An 18,595-nucleotide genomic window follows, 5' to 3' on the forward strand; every position below is an offset into this window, starting at 1 on the left:
CAACTCTTTTGCTTAAACCTCAATCCCTTTCTATCAACAATCCACTATTATTATGGCCCTGAAACCTGGTCCAGCGATTTTCTTCATTCATTTATTCATTAGCTTACTGCCCACTATAGTGTTGTTGAATTTGAAAAGAAACAAATGGGTAAGATCAGATTACTCTTGAAAACCATTTACATCACATTTAAAGCTGGGCTCTTGGAAGCTCGAAAGTCAAAAATTATCTTCTTTCGTTCCTCTTTGCAGTTTGGTTAAGCCTTCCTTCCCCGGAAACAGTGGAGTCTAAGGTTTGACTTGGACGGGGAACAGAGTGTAGGCGAAGGGATCTCACCCTTTCTGGATTTTGCCTTGTGGGGCCCACTGCAGGTGCCGAAGCCCTGGGAAAAAGGAAACAGAACAAAACACAACCTCTTTCTTCCAGGGAAGTTGTCAGGACCCAAGTGCTGCTGTAAATCTTATGAGTTTTCTAAACTTCATGCTTCTGAAATCTTAGCTTTATCGTTTATATTCTGCACCTTCAAGTGCAGAGTGGTTTTGCCTTCAACCTGCTTTGAGTTTTGAGAGATTGTTTGCGTTGTGGGAGGCCCAGGTACTTAGCAAAGCCGGTGTCTGCCTGTGAGTTTCGTGTGTATTCAGGATACCGTTGGTATTTGTGGGGCATGTAGCAGAGGCGGTTGCTGCCCTGCTCCTGTCGCTCCCGCCGTGGACAGCTTCCCACACTTCCACTCCAAGCACCTGCATCTCTGTTTTTCTGCCTAAGTGCTTTCCTGATACCACAAGGAGCTAGACTCAGGGGCATAAGGACTACTGGAGAAGGGGACAATTCTCAGCCAAGGGGAGATGATGGAAATCCGTGGAGAAAAGCTCCTGCCTCCCATTCCCTGGTGGGACGAAGTTGGCCAAACCCAAGAGTCGCTCCCCCTGGATTTCATGCCCTCGGAGCCTCACTCACTCCACCTTAGACCTGGTCCTGCTTCTGGAGATGGTGTCTCATAGTTTCTGAGAGGGTCTCTGGCAGGACTGAGCTTCAGTGGCCTGTGGTGTAGCCTGTGGATTAACACACACTTTACTGGGGTTTCTCTTTTCCTGTCTCACTTTCCCTACTTCTCACTGGCACATCCTGGGATCACTTTTTTAATATAGGGCCTCCTCCCAGTTCCTTCCCAGCTCTGCTTCCGGAGGAACCCAAATGAAGGCAGGCATTGCTTGGAAGTGATCTGTTTATTTTCTTTTTCTACAAATGCTTTGTTTAAGCTCCTATGATAGGTTTATGCCACAGTGCCAGTAGCTCTAAAGGCTTTTCTTCTTTGAAACAGAACCGGGACTCAGATCCTTCTGGAGCTCAGGGTCAGGCAATTCTTTTCTTCCATGAATGTCTTTGTAGGCATGCAAATACATACATGTGGGCACTTTTGTTCTTCAGCTGGTGGAGGGAGGAGGGCTGGCCCTTGTCCCTGCTGGGTTTTGGTGGACTGGCATTTGGGGAGGGGTGAGGAGGCGATAAGGACCCTGGAAGGACAGGAGGATGAGAATTCTCTGTATAATTGCTTCAGACTTTTCCCTCATTTCGGCCTTAGGGCTGAGGGCCTGGTGGGGAGCCCCTGTGGCAGTGGTGCCGGGGCCAGAGACAGGAGCTGGGGTCACCAAGGCCTGGGGAGGCCTGGGGTACACACACTCCTGTTCCAGGGCCCCAGGTGGCCCCCAGCAAATGACACTTGCCCTGTGACCTCCTTTACCCCTTGGCTCCAGCCTTGGCTCCCAGACCACAGAGCTCCTTCTGGCTCAGGACCGGTCAGCAGAAAAGTTCCAAATCAGTGGAGCAGAGGGGGTGACTGCAGGGCATAGCAGTTGGGGCAATGGGAGTCTGCCCCTCTCACAGGGGCCTGTGGGCTGCAGACCATCCCCAAACAGGACAGAGCAGAAGAGCTCGAGCAGGAAAGTCTTTGGGAGGAAGAGAAACTCTAGAATGAGCAGGGAGGTGCACAGAGCTGACAAGGTTTAGGAGCTTTTGATAATATGACCGAATATGTACTCATGGGCTGGTGAAACCTGGGCTATTCAGCTGTGTGACATTTGCCATAAGCTTGCTGGCATCCAAGTGCTTTCATCATCCTGTTGTGCAAACAGCCAGACAGTCAAATATTCTGGGCTCTGGCTCTGTCAATTGCAACAGCCTTGGGGAAGCTTCTTTTTTTACTGAGATATAATCACATAACATACAATCATTCAAAGTGTATAATCAGTTGCTCGCAGTATCGTCATATAGTTGTGCATTCATCCCCACAATCAAACTTTGAACATTTTCATTATCCAAAAAATACAATAAAGATTAAAATAAAAAGAACATCCAAAATGTCCTGTTCCCCTCCTCCCCCATTATTCTTTTAGTTTCTTTAAATACAGTTTAATTGAGATATATTCAGACACCCTACTGTCATCCACAGGTGCAGTTATTCACAACACCATCATACATTTGTGCGTTCATCACTAGAATCAATTTTTGAACATTTTCCTTACTCCAAAATAAAAATAAAAGTAAAAAAGAGCACCTAAATCTTTCTGTCCCCTCCATCCCACCCTATTCTTCATCTAATTTTTGTCCCCATTTTTCTATTCATCTGTCCATACACTGGACAAAGGGAGTGCGAGCCACAAGGTTTGCACAATCACACAGTCACACTGTGCAAACTACATAGTTATACAATCATCTTCAAGAATCAAGGTCACTGGGTTGCAGTTTGACAGCCCTGGGTATTTCCCTCTAGCCATTCCAACACATTAAACACTAAAAGGTGATATCTATAGAGCATATAGGAATACCCTCCAGAGTGACCTCTTGACTCCATTTGAAATCTCTCAGCCACTGGAACATTATTTTGTTTCACCTCTCTTCCCCCTTTTGGTCAAGAAGATCATCTCAATCCCACAGTGCTGGGTCGAGGCTCATCTCCAGGAGTCATTTCCTGCTTTACCAGGGAGATTTACACCCCTGGGAGTCATATCTCATGCAGGGGGGAGGGCAGTGAGTTCACCTGCTGAGTAGGCTTAGAGAGAGAGGGCCACATCTAAGCAACAAAGAGGCTCTCAGGGGGAGACTCCTAGGGACAATTATAAGCAGGTTTAGCCTCTCCTTTTGGTCAAGGTTTTTGACATCTCTGTCCCTCGGTTTCCTTAATCTCATAATGACCTCACTGTGCAAGATGAAATCTGAAGTTCTTTCAAATATTGAAATGATCAGAATTCTTTCACCAGAAAGTGCTGCTGGACACTTTGAGGCTTAAAGAATGTTCAATCATTTGGCGCCTGCCCTTTGAGCTCAGAAGTGACATGTGGGCCACAGGTCACCTCTTGCCATGTGCTGTTGAACAAAATACCAGGTTTTGGTCAGACACTGTGGAAATGAAGGAGGGGCCTTAGCCACAGTTTTTCCATGAGTGTCCTACATTGGGACTTTATCTTAAATGTGCAAGAGACAACTCTTAAATTGATGTTTTGCTGTCCTTGAGCCATCATTCCTCTGTTGAGTTCATTCTAGATCATAAATTTGAGCATGAAACACAGTTTGCCAAACTGGCGACTGACCACACCCATTTGTGGTTAGTTTGGAAGGAACCTGAAAGTGCCTCTTGCAGCTGTCTACTTATTCCCTGCCAGTCTTCTGATTTCTCACCCGTGTTTTATAACTGACACCTTTTTATTATTTTTGCTCCCACAGAGTTGGCAGATTGCTGATTCAGAAAGTTAAATGGAATGCCTCCAGTGGCGGGGGGTGCGAGGGTGTGATAACATGGTGTCCCTGCTTTCTAGAGTGGAAAGTCCATCTCCACGGTGCCCAAATCTGGAAGCCCTGGGCTGAGACTTTTCTGGGTTTAGTAGCCTCTCCTGAGCCAAGCTGTGCTCTGGCTACAACTGACTAGCAGCCAGGCTGGACAGGGATTACACAAGACCATCCTAGCAAGAGCAATGGGGGGCTCTGCTTCAGAAGTAATTTTCCAGGAGGGACTTTGTGCTTGGGGGGTGGGAAAGCCTGTGAAAATAAAATCACATGTGGCCTAATAGGGGGGCCAGTGTTTAAGCACCAGCTGAGCAAGAAACGTTTAAAAGCATGTTATTAGTTTCCGACCATGCCAATACAATTTAATAACAACACCAGCTAGTGTTGATTGAATGTGGTCTATTTGCCATGTTCCGAGCACTTTTACATTCATCGTTACACAAACCTATGGGGCAGTGTCTTTGTTTGCTAGGGTTGCTGTAACAAATTACCAAAAACTGGTAATTTGGCTTAAAAAACCAGAAATTTACTGTCTTGCCATTCTGGAGGGTAGATGTCTGTGATCAGGGTGTTGGCAGGTTGGTTCCTTCTGGAGGCCATGGGGGAGAATCTGTTCCACGCCTCTCTCCTGGCTTCTGGAGGTGGCCGGCCATCCTGGTAGATGTGTCCCTCCAATCTCAACCTCCATTGTTACATGGCCTTCTCCCTGTGGGCCTCTGGGCCTCTTTGTGCACATTTCCCTCTTCTTATAAGGATACTTGTCATACTGAATTTAGGGCCCACTCTACTCCAGCATGACCCCATCTTAACTTGATGACATCTGCAAAAGCCCTATTTCCAAATAACATCACATTTTCAGGTTCCACGTGGACCATGCATTTGGGGGGTGGGGGCACCATTCAATCCAGGACAAGCAGGTACCATTATCCCCCTCGCTTCATAAATGAGAAAACGGGGGCTCAGAAAGGACCATAACTGGGTCGGAGTCACTCAGCTGCTCACGGCTCAAGACCTGGAGTTGAAACCAGGCCACGTGGTCTCAGCATCGTCACCTGCACCATTCTCCTGCCTCAGGAACAAGCCGGCTTCCATTCACATAGCAAATGTAGAGGGGTCTCGTTAATGATAAGCACATTTCAGGCCAAAATAGAAGTGGAGGGGACATCATCCACCCAAACCCTCTGGTGCAAGGCTCCCATGTGCTTCCTGAGCTGCCTGGCCAGCCTTTCAGCCTTGTTTGCTGCTACTTCCCACTAAGCGCCTTTCCTGGGCTTTAGCCACAATGAGCAACACTTAGTTTTTGCCCAGCTCCCTCTGCCTTTCTGTCCTTAGACATCTGTGGTCAGTTAAAAAATGCACCACCACCCCCATCAGAGAGCCAGGTCCTAACCTCTGGAATTTGTGAATGTTTCCTTATGTGGCAAAAAAGGACTTTGTAGATGTGATTGAGCCAGGGATTCTGAGATGGGGAGATTATCTTGGACCGTCTGAGTGGGATCTTAAATGCAATCACATGCTCCCTTATAAGAGGGAAGCAGAGAGAGGCATAACACAGAAGAAGAGGACAAGGCAATGTGGCCACAGAGGCAGAAACTGGAGTGACGCAGCCACAAGCCAAGGATTGCCGGCAGACACCGCAAGCTGGGAGAGGCAAGGAGCAGATTCCCGCCTATAGTCCCTGGAGGGAGTGTGGCCCCACTGACACCTTGATTTTGGCCCAGTGATACTGATTTCCAACTTCTGGCCTCCAGATCTGCGAGAGTTGTTTTAAACGGCTAAGTCTGTGGCGAGTCGTTACAGCAGTCATAGGACACTAATACAGCAGCCTTCCTGGAAAGCTCTTCTCCCATCCAAATTTGAAGAAATCCTCGTCTTTTTTAACTCAAAGGTCGACTCTTCTTTGAAACTTGCTCAGACCTTTCAGGCTGGGCTGTTGCTCATTTGTGCTTCCTCAACTCCCGGCTTGTATCTTCGTCATAGCTTGTTCCAGGTAATGTTGTAATTGCTTATTTTCCTTCTCTCTCCACCAGGCTGTGAGCCCCTTTAAAGCATGGGCAGAATCTAACACAGCAAATGGCGCTCAGCTGGTGCTCCACAAATGTTTATTGAAATGCCTAAAGCAATTGCTACCATCATCATATAATACCGTCTTCAAGCTACATAAAGAACTTTTATTATTATTTTTTTGGCTCTAATTATTCTGATAATTTTCTCAATCCTTTCTCTTGTTTCGGCGTGTTTGCCCAAGTTGTTGACACTTGGTAAATATTTGACAATTTGATGATGATGATACAAAAATATGAATTAAGTAAACACTCTAATGATGATGAGGTTGATGATAAAACATATACACAGGTAACACCCTTATTTGCAGGGCCAATTATGGAACCCTCCCTTTGCCTTTGGCAAGGTGGGCAGGTGTGCAAGTAGAACTCGTTAGAGGCTGTGTGGTTCACAACTCTGCTCAGCACCCTCCAGTGGCTCCCTCTTTCCCTCAGCCTGAAGGCCCAGCCCTCACCATGGCTTACAAGACTCTGTAAGCTCTGGTCCCGGCCAACCTTTCTGATGGGCATCTCCTACCATGCCGTGCCTCAGTCATCCCAGCTAGCCGGGTTCCTTGCTAATGTTCAACATGATGGGCAAGTCTCCTTTTCAGGGTCAGTCAGCTTGGAAACCTCTTTCCCCAGAGATATGCGTGGCCACTCCCTCACATCCCGCATGGATAACACCTTCTCAGTGAGGCCTTACCTCACCATCCCAGATGCAAGGGGATGCTCACTCTTTTCCATCTGAACCCCTGCCTTGCTTTTTCCCTTTGCTTTTCTCTCTCCGTTGCACTTGCCGCCATCTGGCATACTATAAATTTAGTTATTTATTGGATCATTTGTCTGTGTCCACCCACATGAATGGAGTTCCAACAGAGCAAAGACTGTGCTGTTTTGTTTAGTATCTGGCACACAGTAAGCGCTAAATAAGTACTTAATGAATGAAAAAGAAAAATGAGGATATGTTGTTCCTCTCCTGGATTCAACAGGAGTTTGGAATTTTTGACATAACTAATGAGCATCTGGGGTTCTTAAATGGAGTCTTTAAAAATGGGATGAGTTTGAGAATAATTTAATTATAAAACATGGACAAACCATTAGTTGATTTTACTAAAGAGTTAACATTACAGCCAATTAAAAGTCAGCCTTTGCTAAAAGTGTAGCTCTGATGTCTCCCTATATAGGTCGCTGCTGACCTAGTCAGGGATCCTCAGATCAGTGGGCCTCGACCCCTAAACTTCTTTTTATCTTGTCTCCTGCTTTGCTATGGAGCTTACCAGTTTCCCTGCAGTGAGTGAATACACAACCACTGATTCCATTTAAGGCTCCTTCTCACTTGCACCTTTTTTTTTTACCATGTTCTTTCTCCTTGTGAAGTTTGTTCTCTTGCGTGTTTATTTTCTCTGCTCGTCTGTAGGTTGTTTCCCTGGTTCTCCCCAACACCAGGCCCCCAATTATGGGGCCTTTTTGCTCCAACTTTACCTGCAGATCACATTTGGGGCAGACTCAGCTTAGCTCAGCGTGAATCCCACCGACTCATTGAAACTGTTCTTTGAGGTGTGTGGAGTCCAAATCAGGACCATCAATTCATTCTACAAAATAATTGTTGCCTTCTTCGAAAAGCCATTTTCTTGCTCTTTGGGGGAAAGAGATGGAATTCTTAGCAAAGTTTCATCAGGGAGAATCTCCTCTTCTCCCCCATCGTCCTCACAAAGAATCAGAACAATCCTTCTGCTCTTGCTATATCTTGACTTCTTCACCCTAAAGCTCAGCAGAAGATTTTACACAGGGTTTTGATGTGGTTGTGTGAAACTGACCCCTTGTTGAGAGAGAAACACTTTTGAAAAAAGCTTTAATTATCTTGCAATGAGCCCAGCAGACTCCCCTGATCCTCACCCCAGGTCTGAGTCTCTCCCCACCAGGCCTGGGGTGAAGGCAACTAGTAATAATAAAGCTGAACGTTAAATAATTTAGGGACGTGCTGGAAGAAATGAGGTTGAATGTTTCTGTAATCTTGAAATGGAGATGGAATCTCTAAACATCAAAATCAGAAATGCTGAAGGAAAAAACATATGCTTAATTCAGGAAAAAAAAGATAGTAAGCTGGGAAAATATTTGCAACATATGTAACAGGGAGTTAAAAGGCTTGGTTTAGCAAAAGCTTTAATAAATAAATAAGAGAAGGTCAATAAACATATAAAAGATGTTCAATCTTACTAGTAATCAAAGAAAATATAAATAAAAATAAATTAGATTGGACACAATTTGAAAGATTGCTAATAATGTTGACAAAAGAATGAAAACCTGGGCATAATCATACCAATATATTCCTATTAGAATGGATAAAGCAAAAAAAAAAAATTGACCATACCAAGTGCTGACAAAGGCTATTGGGAAGTGAAAATCTCATAAATTGCTGGTGGGAATGCAAAACGGTATAGTCATCCTGGCAAAAAGTTCGGCAGTTTTTAATGTTAACCATACACTTACCATATGATTTAGCAATCCCGCTCCTGGGTGTTTATGTTAGAGAACAAAAACTTGCAGTCCTACAAAAACCCGTATGTGACCATTTACCGCAGCTCTGTTCATAATGGCCAAAAACTGGGGAAACAAAAACAAAAACAAAAACAAACATCCTTCAATGGGTGAATGGATAACAAACTGTTGTCCATACAATGAAATCCTATTTAGCAATAAATAAACTGAACTATTGATATGTGCAACTTCTTGGGTGAATTTCAAAAGCATTATGCTGAGTGAAAGAAGTCGGCCTCAAACGATTTCATATTACATGATTCAATTTATATGACATTCTTGAAAAGATACAATTATAGTGACAGAAAATAGATTAGTGGTTGCCAGGGATTTTGGCAGGGGGTGGCAGGGGTAGGGTGTGATGTTGTGGTTAAAAATGTATAGCACAAGGGAGTTTTGGGGGAGATGAAGTTGTTCTGTGTCTTGATTATGGTGGTAGTAACACAAATCTACACACACTTCAGTTTTACTTGGAGGAATTTATCTTAAGGAAATGCCCCCCACCGCAAAAATGGTCAAAGACCATTTAAAAAATTTTGTTGCTGCTTACTCATAGTAGTGAACATTTTAAAAACATTTAATCATCTAACAGCATGAAAATTCTAAAGTAAACTATGGTAGATGTGTATGATAGAAATAAAATGCAGTCATTAAAAATAATATTTTTAAAGAGTAGTGATATAGGAAACTGCTCATGATAAATAAGTGAAAATAGAAAAGTTTCAGCTATGTGTGTGTCTATGTGGTTACTCTTTAGTAAAAAAAAATTGTTAATGCCTTCACTAGTCATTTTCATTGGATATTTGTACATAGAAAAGACTGGAAAAAACCCCATCTGAATGTTAACTGATTTTCTGTGGATGGTGGGATTAGGAGTGATTTTTTCCATGCATGTTTGTGTTTTCCAAAATTTCTAGAATAAACTAAGCAAAATGGTATGAAAAACAGAGTTGCAGATAAGTAATGGGAAGAGAAAGTTTACAATTGCGTAAAGGCAAACCATAAATTGCCAACTGCATGGAAACAGCAAATCCTAACATATTTTAAAGGCATGTGTGCACATTAACAAAGAAAAGAAGAGAATCAGGAGAAGTGAAAATGGTTAAGGCAGCTAGAGCTTCTTGGTGAGTAGGTTTATAAAATGTAAAAGAAAATAAAGGGAGATGATTTTAAACCAATCCTAGGGGTCCACGGCCAAGTGAAAGCTGCTGTTGTTCACATCTCCCTACCTGTCTGATCTTCTGATTCATCCCTCTTATTTGTACAGCATATCTGTATGTCCTTGGGCATGTTACTTCACCTCTTTGTGCCTCGGTTTACTCATCTGTCAAATGGAGGTAATAGCAGAACCTACCTTAGAGGGTTCCTATGAATATTAGATGAGTTAGTACATGTGAAATGTTTAGTACTGCACTTGATACACACTACTCAATAAATGACAGCTGTTATTATTATTACTATTTATTAACATTATTACTATTATTATCTGTGATGGTTCACTTTATGTGTCAGTTTGCCTTATGGTTAATAAATTTTGCCTTAAGACTACACCATCTACTTCTCTCTGGGTTTCCAGCCTGCCCACCTCCCCTATGTATTTAGGACTCAAAACTACAACAACAACCTTTAGTGGAATTTCCAGTCTGCTTGCCTGCCCTACGTGTTTAGTTCTTGTGATCCTTCCCCCATAATCACATGAGCCAATTCTTATAAAACAAATTTCATATATATATATATCCTTTTGGTTCTGTTTCTCTGGAGAACCCTGATTGACACCTTATCCCAAGCAACAATATGACTGCACCACAACATCCAACAATAACTTAACACATGCTACTCCTTAAAACTCCAATCTGTGGATTTTTCAACTGATGTCTTCAATTACATTAGCCAGGAAGAACCACATCGCCAGCCTGGAGTTCAAATATGATCATATCTGTTTTTAATTTTCTATTTACTCACTCAAAGTCCCACCTGCTTATAAGCAAGAAGTCTAGGATCTCTTAAAGACTTCTCTCCCTCCCTCTCCCAGAATTGCCAAAGAGCCCCTGGGACCCTGCAGAGATCTAGGGAGGCCAATCAGATCACCATCAGGCTCCAATTTTCAGCAAGGGATTGCTCTGCCACCAGCACACAGCAGCACCACTGAGGACAGGGGCCCAAAATCCCATGTACTCTTGTCTGGCCTACTGCTGGAATGACATCCATCCTTGTCCTGCCCTTAGGCTCCAAAAGTCAAGGCACCTTAGCTTCTATCAGAGGCAGCTTACTGCCCACATCAGCTTTCTGATAAATGTGTTGGCTGGGAGTATTGGTATTTTATTTGAATTAATTGACAAGATTGGAATTGTCTCACAAAAACCTGTATTTCTCACTTCTGTTGACAAGATGGAAGATCTGATGACACTAGACCCATTCCCCCAAGAGAGAAAGGGCTTTCTTCAGTTGGAGCATGCAGTTTCCATTTTGCCAAAGTCCCTACTATTCCCTATTTTTCCTAGACAACCTTCTTTACTCAGTTTGCATGACCTGCCCAGCCCCTGGCAGCTTCTGAGTTTGTGAATCCTGGCCTAGAAGTTCTTGTGGGGCAGGAGAGGGTTTGTGCGTCATGCACCCTGAGAATGTGTCGGGGGAGGCAGCTGGGCATGTGAGTGTACGAGGCAGTCAATTACCTAACTCTAGATGAAACAAAACTGAGCTGCGAATCCGTGTGCAATATAGCTGAACTCTCACCTACCTCTGCGTCAGTAATGAGACTCACCTCTACACTAAGGATCACAGCCTGGAGTTTCTGCTTTTGCATTTGTGGTTGTAATTGAACACAAATTGAGTCACAAAGCGATAAAAGAAAGGCTTTACCACCTCTAACCAAAGCAACGTCACTTCCTCAAAAATCTCATCCTCTGTAATTATCAAAGGCCTAGTTAAGTCAGCAGGGAAGTCAGAGAGATCAGAAGCTACACTCTGTTGGTAACTAAAATTGAGAACAAAGAGAAGATCCAAATCTGTAAGAGCTCCAAGTTCAATCCAAGCCACTCTGTTTATTGACTCAAACCCTGAGAGAAACAAAGGAAGCAAGATGAAAAAGTCAGCATTCCACCGGAGGTGGGCACCAAGGCAAAGCTGGAGAAGAGATGTACCAGAGAATCCTGTGGGCAGCTGAGAAGAAAAAGGCATTCCCAAAAATCTTCAGTGTGTGCCGGAGAGTTTTTGAATGACCTAAGATTCAGTGAGCTAATGCCCAGATAGTTCAATTATTTCTTCTGCAGACAATTTATTTGTCACCTCCCATTTCTATGAAATGAACAGTGGGTCATAAAAAATGATATGATGAAAAGTAAATTTGCAGGTTCACACCCTTCATTTTCTCAAAACCATGAAAAGGCAAACAAATGTGATACTATGAGACTTCAAGGAAACCGTGGAGTCATAGTAATTTGATTCTACAAACATGCTTGCCAAGAAGTTATATTTAAATCAACCATCAATCTATCAGTACATGTTTTCTAAACTTAGGCATAAATAACCTTTCCACTTCATCCTCCACATCGCTATATGCTTAGAATTATATTTTAATTAATTAATCAAACAATGAGGTGCATTATTTGATTTTTAACTACATAAACACCTGGAGGTTATGTTCCTTCAGCCCAAGAATTGCATTTTTAAATATAAAAGTTGTCTCTTTAAAAATGTGGGAGAGTGTTTGTAACCCACACATAGCAGAGGATGAAAAATCAACCAATGGAAGTAATATTGCTGTGTTAGCAGTCCCAGAAATATGCAGCTAAGTGCTATCATTTATGGTTGGGATTTTGGGACACTACATGATATGCGAATAAATCTGTTTGATTAGGGAAGATTTTATAGTGGTCTAAAAAACAAACATTTAAATTTTACAGGTGTTTTTTTCATGAAAATAAATTTTAAAAATAATATCTTAAAAAGTAATATGTGCTCAACATCAAGGATATGTACTCATAGTCAAAATATACTTCAGACTATAAAGATAAAAGGCTATGAAAAAGGCACAAAGAGGAAAGTGAGAATCACTGCAAGCCCGCCACCCAGAAAATGACTTCTGTTTATGTATCTGCTGAATATTCTTCCACTGTTTTTTCTATGAATAATTATATATTTGGACATGTGCTTTTCATTTTGAAGAACAAGCTCATACCATGTATGTTATTCATAAACCATTATTTTCACTATACCAAAATACCATGAACATTTTTCCATGTAAACAAATATAGATTTATAGATTTATATCAATATTTTAAATGGATGTATAATATTCCACTGTATTTATGTATCATAACTTGAAAGCAAATCCTTACAAATAGGCATTTAGTCTGTATCTATTTTTTTATAATTATAACAAACACAGCCATGAACAACTTTGTACTATCTTTGCACACATACCCAAAGATTCCTTAGAATACTTAGAATATACAAGTGGGATTGCCAAATCTTAGTCATGCTTTACACTTTGATACATATAGAGAAATTGCCCTCCATGAAGTTGGTGCATCGTATTTCTATCGTATGAATTTACCATAGTTTATTTTAGAATTTTCATGCTGTTAGACGATCAAATATTTTTAAAATGTTCACGACTGTGAGTAAGCAGCAACATTTCTTGAATGGGCTTTGACCATTTTTTGGGGGGCATTTCCTTAGGAAATTCCTCCAAGTAAATTAATGTGTCAGAGCCTCCTAACATATGTTAAATTGCCCGTCAGCAGCTCAGTTTTTCTGACCTTCAGTATGACATCATCTTCCCCTCATTTCTCTAACCTCCGACTTTATTTTCCTTAGATTCCTTAGGCTGAGACTTCCAATTTATCTTTCCTTTCTAATTCCAGCAGGGCGTCCAGGGCTTCCCAACTGCCGGACTCTGCTGGAGAAGGGAGCCAAACATGAGGAAACCAGCTTTAGAGGCAGCGCCGAAGCCCCAGATGTCCGTGAACGGAGCCCGTTACCCACTAATTTACATACACATGTAGATCACTGGGACAAGCAGCCAGCTAAGGAATTGCTCCCGATTTTCCTGGATGACCATCAGTCAGGAGAAGCATACAAGGAAGGGAAACAAAGGACTGTTCCTGGATGTTTCATCTTTGAGGAGGTAAGAACATGTGTCTCCTCCAGGCAATTTCACAAGCTCTGACGGTTACAGCTGCAAGAATGGATCAAACCAACACAAGACCACTGAGGAGGAGGACAACAGAAAAAGTAAGTCCTCCTGAAGGGCTCTTCCACAAAGGGAAAAAAAGAGAGAGGCTTGTCTCCCTAAGGATCTAAGAGAAAATAGAGATCAGGAACATTTCCTAGTATTTTTTTTTTGTTTCTTAATGACTTAGTCTTTTATTAATATGTCAAAGAGAAGGAAAACCCCTGGCTAAGAAATAAAAGTCCCTCATTCCCGAAATCACAGCCAGGAGTATGGATTCTTAACAACTGTCAAAAAACAAAAACAAAAACAAAAACAAAAACAAAAACACTCTTTAGAATAAGGAGAGAGGAATGCAGATAGCTCTTCTGTCATAACAAATGCTTAATTTCTTTTAATTCCCAAATTCCGGTTATTTTCTTTTCAATCTTTTAAGTGTACTCACTACTCTCTGAAGCTATTGTTTTACTTGCCAATGGATCTGAATTGGGTGTAATATTTTAAATTTAGTTTGGGTACTCACAAAGTTTTCCTTCCTTCTCTTCCTTCCCTTCTCTCCCTCCCTCCCTTCCTTTACCCTAGATCCCTCATCTTTCCATCTAATGAGGGAAGTGGTTTCTGTATCTCTCCTTTTCTCTGTCCCTTTTGTCTCCTGCTTCTAGAATAATAGCATAAAAGAGTTAGTTATTTAATCCCATTCATCTCTTTCAATGCACAGTTTAAAGATACCTCAAAAACTTTTCTCTCTTTCAATTTACTCAAGGTCTTCTTAAATAGGAGGACATCAGAGGAGATGTGAGGAGGGTTTCCAAGCAGTGGAATCTGCATGAGCAATCACGTGGTAAATTTGTAGAATTAGGGGTGGGTAGGGATGAGACGGGGTATTGAAGGGGGTGGAGGAAGTAGTAGGGTATACAACTGGACTTTGAAGGCCTTCAACTGTCATGTTTCCAAAGGTCTTTGTAGGCCTTCCTAAGGAAGTTTGAGGGTGTTTTTTTTTGGTAAGCTATGGAAAACCACAGGGTGTTTTGAGGTGGAAAATGATATGATCAGAGAGTTTTTGTTTTTGTTTTGTTTTGCCTTTAAAAAAATCACTCCATCTGCAGTAGAGAAGATGAATAGGAATAGGGAAAAACTAGAGTCAGGAACAGCAGTTGGAGGTTACTATAATACAGTAGCCCTGATGTTTCAACCAGGACTAAGCAGTGGGGATGGAGACGAGGGGACAGATTTAAGAGATATTTGGGAGGTGCTTTTTAGGATGAGAGAAGAAGATGGGACAGAGAGATGAAAAAGTTAAGCAAGAATGACTATGATTTCCCATAGACATTGGCCGGACGATGATGTCATTAAATGATATTAGAAATAAAGGCGGGGAGGGGGAGGGAGATTTAAGGGGGAAGAGAAGAAATTTAGTTTTGGATTTATTTGCAGAATGTCCCGCTCAGCGGTAGATGTTAATGACTGGTTTTCCAAAATAAGGAAAGTCCTGATTTGTGGTGCTTATGGGTTTCCCTGGTGTAAATACTCCCACTCACTGTTGACTGATTTCAAGCTAGCTAGGTAGAGGTCACTTCTTGCAGATTTTGGAAGAGATCTGCACAATCAGCTCTCCTGAACTGGCTTGGGCCAGCTCCAGCACACTGCTGGTCCTGCTGGATATATCTACCATGCATTAGGAAACCCGGTCCAGAACCTCCTCAAGGAGCTGAGAGCTGGAGATACAGGTTTTAAATGAATCCAATGGAGCAGATAATATTGCTTTGGGGGTGGGAAAGGTGGCATGTAAAAATGTGAAGAGAAAACTGTATTAGGAAACATACGAAGAAAGAGGAGTCAAGAAAAGAGCAGTTAAAGAGGCAGGGCAATCAGAAGAGAACCAGATTCATGAAAAACAGAGGGACTAGTTTCAAGAAGGAAGGTGTGGCCGATAGCATCAAAATACCAGAGATCACTAGCATGGGATTTAAAAGAGGTCATTGGTGTGATCAATTACCTGATCTTTTTGTGTGCTTGGGGGGCATTTTTCTCTGTATTTTTCCACATTTAAAAAACATTTTATAATCAAACAAAAATAAACACATACCCCCCCTCTATTTTAAAAGCAGGTCATTAATGAATTTGGACTCAGAGTGGTAGGGGCAAGAATTTGATTACAATGTGCTGGGGAGTAAATGAGAGGGAGTAGTAGAGATTAAATCTTTCAAGCAGTTCAACTCTTAAGAGAAGGAGAGCTTGAAGGGAAGCAGGTTGGAAGGATGGCTTTAAAAAAGAATTATAATTCATTGACCTGCTGCTAGTAACTCAGGGGAATATATCTGTCTATGACCCGGGCTAAGTTGTTGATGCCAGTGACAAGCAGAACGTCTTACCCAAGTCTAGAAGTGGTAATTGCTTTGAATCTATTGCTTTCGTGTCAATAGGCATCACATTAATACAGAAGGAGATTGCACTTGGAATTGAATTAGCAGATATTGAGAGCCTTAGCAGTGCATGACTACTCCACAGATAATGGGGTGCTTTTTTATGTGAACACTGATGGTTTGATGATTGGTTTCTGTGCCTAACCATGTATTGGAATTAAGCTGACCCAAGTACGAACTGTAGGTCCTTTTATTCTTCTTTATATATGAAAGTTGAATTACCTTCTTTTAAAAAAAATTTTTTTGAGACATCTCTCATTCCCCAGGAATTCTCCAAGATTCCAGATATTAGGTCTTTAAATTATAACAAACTCAGGTTGAAAAGTTACTTTTAGAATACTTTCTTTTTCATTCTTCATTGTTTTCCTGTGATACTCTAGAGTTTCCAGGAACAAAACAGTATGCATACAGACAAGAAAACACATGTGTAGTGAAAATTATTTATACTTTAAACAATGTGTATATGTACATTTACATGAACCAGTTAACAGATATTATATATATCAAAGCAATCTCCAAGTAAATCCTTTTAGGCAAACCTTAATTTAAAAGTCTCCATGGAATGATAAAATTGAGCTTCTCTACAGCTCCATGACCTCCAGGAGGGTCTCCAAGGCCTAAGCTGCCCAAAAGTTGATTCTGTAATTAGAAGATGCCACGGTCATCTCAGAATAGAACCTCAAGCCACCCGGGCCACAATGATGGAATCAGCTTCTTCAACAGAATGGCAAGGAGGAAGGGCCTTCTTTCTTATTTGGGAAGGGTCGTCTAGAGTGGGGCATGAAGGGCTGGTGTTGGAGTCAGCGGGAACTGACAGACTTGGGGGAAAATTCGCTTCAGTATACTCAGGAGCAAATCAGCCTATGGCAGTCGAGGACTGGGGGGAGAGAACGCATACCTGCCAACTTCTCCCTCAAGTGGTGCATTCTCTAGGGCTCCAATGTTTGGAATGTAGGACTCTCGTCATAGGAAGCTGTTGCAAGTTTGTGCTAGGGCTCAGCAGACGTCTGTCCGCATGTAACCTGGCCAAATTCCTTCACCTCTTTGGGGACTTGGACGCTTGTATTGGTGACGATCAGTGAATCTAAGAAATGTTTTCCACACACTACGCAGTGTTTTCATGTATTCACTGTGGGAGATGAGCAGATTCTGGATACTATAGGTTGTTCATAGTTAAAAATGGTCAAGCTTGGCTTTGGGGCCATGGACTTAGGTATTCAGAATCAATAGCTGTCCCCTTTCTGGGGTTTTAATCTTTCTCTTCGACTCAGCCTTCTTTCTCCTGTGTTTTATCCCTATGGGACTTGCTGTAACCCATACTCCATTACATATTAGGTCATAACAACTAGAGGGATGACCTTAATTGGGATGCTCTTAGGAGCCAGAGCCTTCAAAATTTCAAAAGAATGATTTTAGTGGTGGGATTTTAAGTCCTGTCATAGATGCAAGGGGAGTAGGGAGGTGAGGGAGGTAGGAGGTGGGAGTGTGAGTAGGGGGTGGGTGCGGTTCAGGGAAACCTAATCACGTCCTAAAATCACCCTAAAACCACAATGGGAGCCTTCCTCTACACAGAGTGTCAGGCAGATTCCTCTTAACTTTTGGCTGGCCCTGGAGTTTTAAGTTTGGTGTGGGAAAAACTTTATAGACTCTGGCTGGGACCTGAAAAGACATTAATAGTCAGCTAATAACACTTTCTGAGTTTACAGGGCCATTCTTCCAAGGAGCTCAAAGGTTTCCATAAAATTCATCTTCCGCACACCCCCATGGGGCAGAAGCAGCATGTATGCACCTTCACTCCATTTTACAGATGAAGAAATGGAGGCAAAAGACACCACCTAAGCGGCTGATCTTGAGGTTGAGTCAAATTTGACCCCAGAGCCCAGTCTCTCACTCAACCAGGGTTTGACCTTGGCAAGAGGGGCTACTGTCCTGGGCTCTGGGGCGACCAAAACCTAGAAAGCTCTGCTCCTCCTCAAACTGCACCCTGTCTTCCTCTACAGGGCACTGGGACCATACCACCGGGAGTTCTGAGTAACTGGGAGCTCAGAATTCCTTGCTCTAAGGCCCCCAAATGCCCTTCCAGGCCTGCGTGGGCCTCTTCTCTGAGTCTGTTCTAATGCTGACAGAACCACTCACATATGGACCCTTGAGCTCAAGACGTGGCCCAGAAGCGCCCACCAACCTCTGGGGCTTCTGTAAGGGGGTGTCTTGTCCACCTATGCACAGTGAAGGTTCTTCTGGAAGAGCATGGAGCTAGTGGTGGGAGGAGAAGAGGTTGGAAGATGTTTACTTTACAGCTTGCTGGCTTGATTTACAACTTGAATATTTGGACATATGGTATGTGGGCTCCCTTTGTACTCTTGTCTCTGCCCCTCCAATGGTTTGCGCCCTCTTGCTCCTGGAGTAACTACATAATTTTACAGGACTGATTCTCTAGCTGCACTCGCCAAAGCTATCCAGGCTGAAATACAAGCCCCTTGGATTTGTCACAGGGACCCTACCGATGCCAGGAAAATAAAAAGGGGGCTGGTCCACGTTGTTCCGAGGTTTACACACCCCCTTCCTCCCAGTTACCGAAAGAAGGAGCAAGGGGGCTCTTCAGTTGCTCTCCCAAGGGCCCTGGGGTGGGGTGGGGGGA

At 42.6% G+C, this 18,595-nt stretch overlaps 1 long non-coding RNA gene across 1 annotated transcript; it reads right to left on the reverse strand.

Annotated features, from left to right (window-relative positions):
• Positions 1–1,312: 1,312 nt before the first annotated feature.
• On the reverse strand, positions 1,313–13,200 carry LOC119505607. The gene is made up of 3 exons (XR_005210776.1): positions 13,122–13,200; positions 8,314–8,427; positions 1,313–1,512 (listed from the first exon to the last, which is right to left on the reverse strand). It is a non-coding gene; the product is annotated as an uncharacterized LOC119505607 (long non-coding RNA).
• Between the last annotated feature and the right edge of the window lie 5,395 nt (positions 13,201–18,595).

The sequence above is a fragment of the Choloepus didactylus genome, chromosome 10 (genome assembly GCF_015220235.1).
Source record: "Choloepus didactylus isolate mChoDid1 chromosome 10, mChoDid1.pri, whole genome shotgun sequence".
NCBI classification, from domain to species: Eukaryota; Metazoa; Chordata; class Mammalia; order Pilosa; family Megalonychidae; genus Choloepus; species Choloepus didactylus.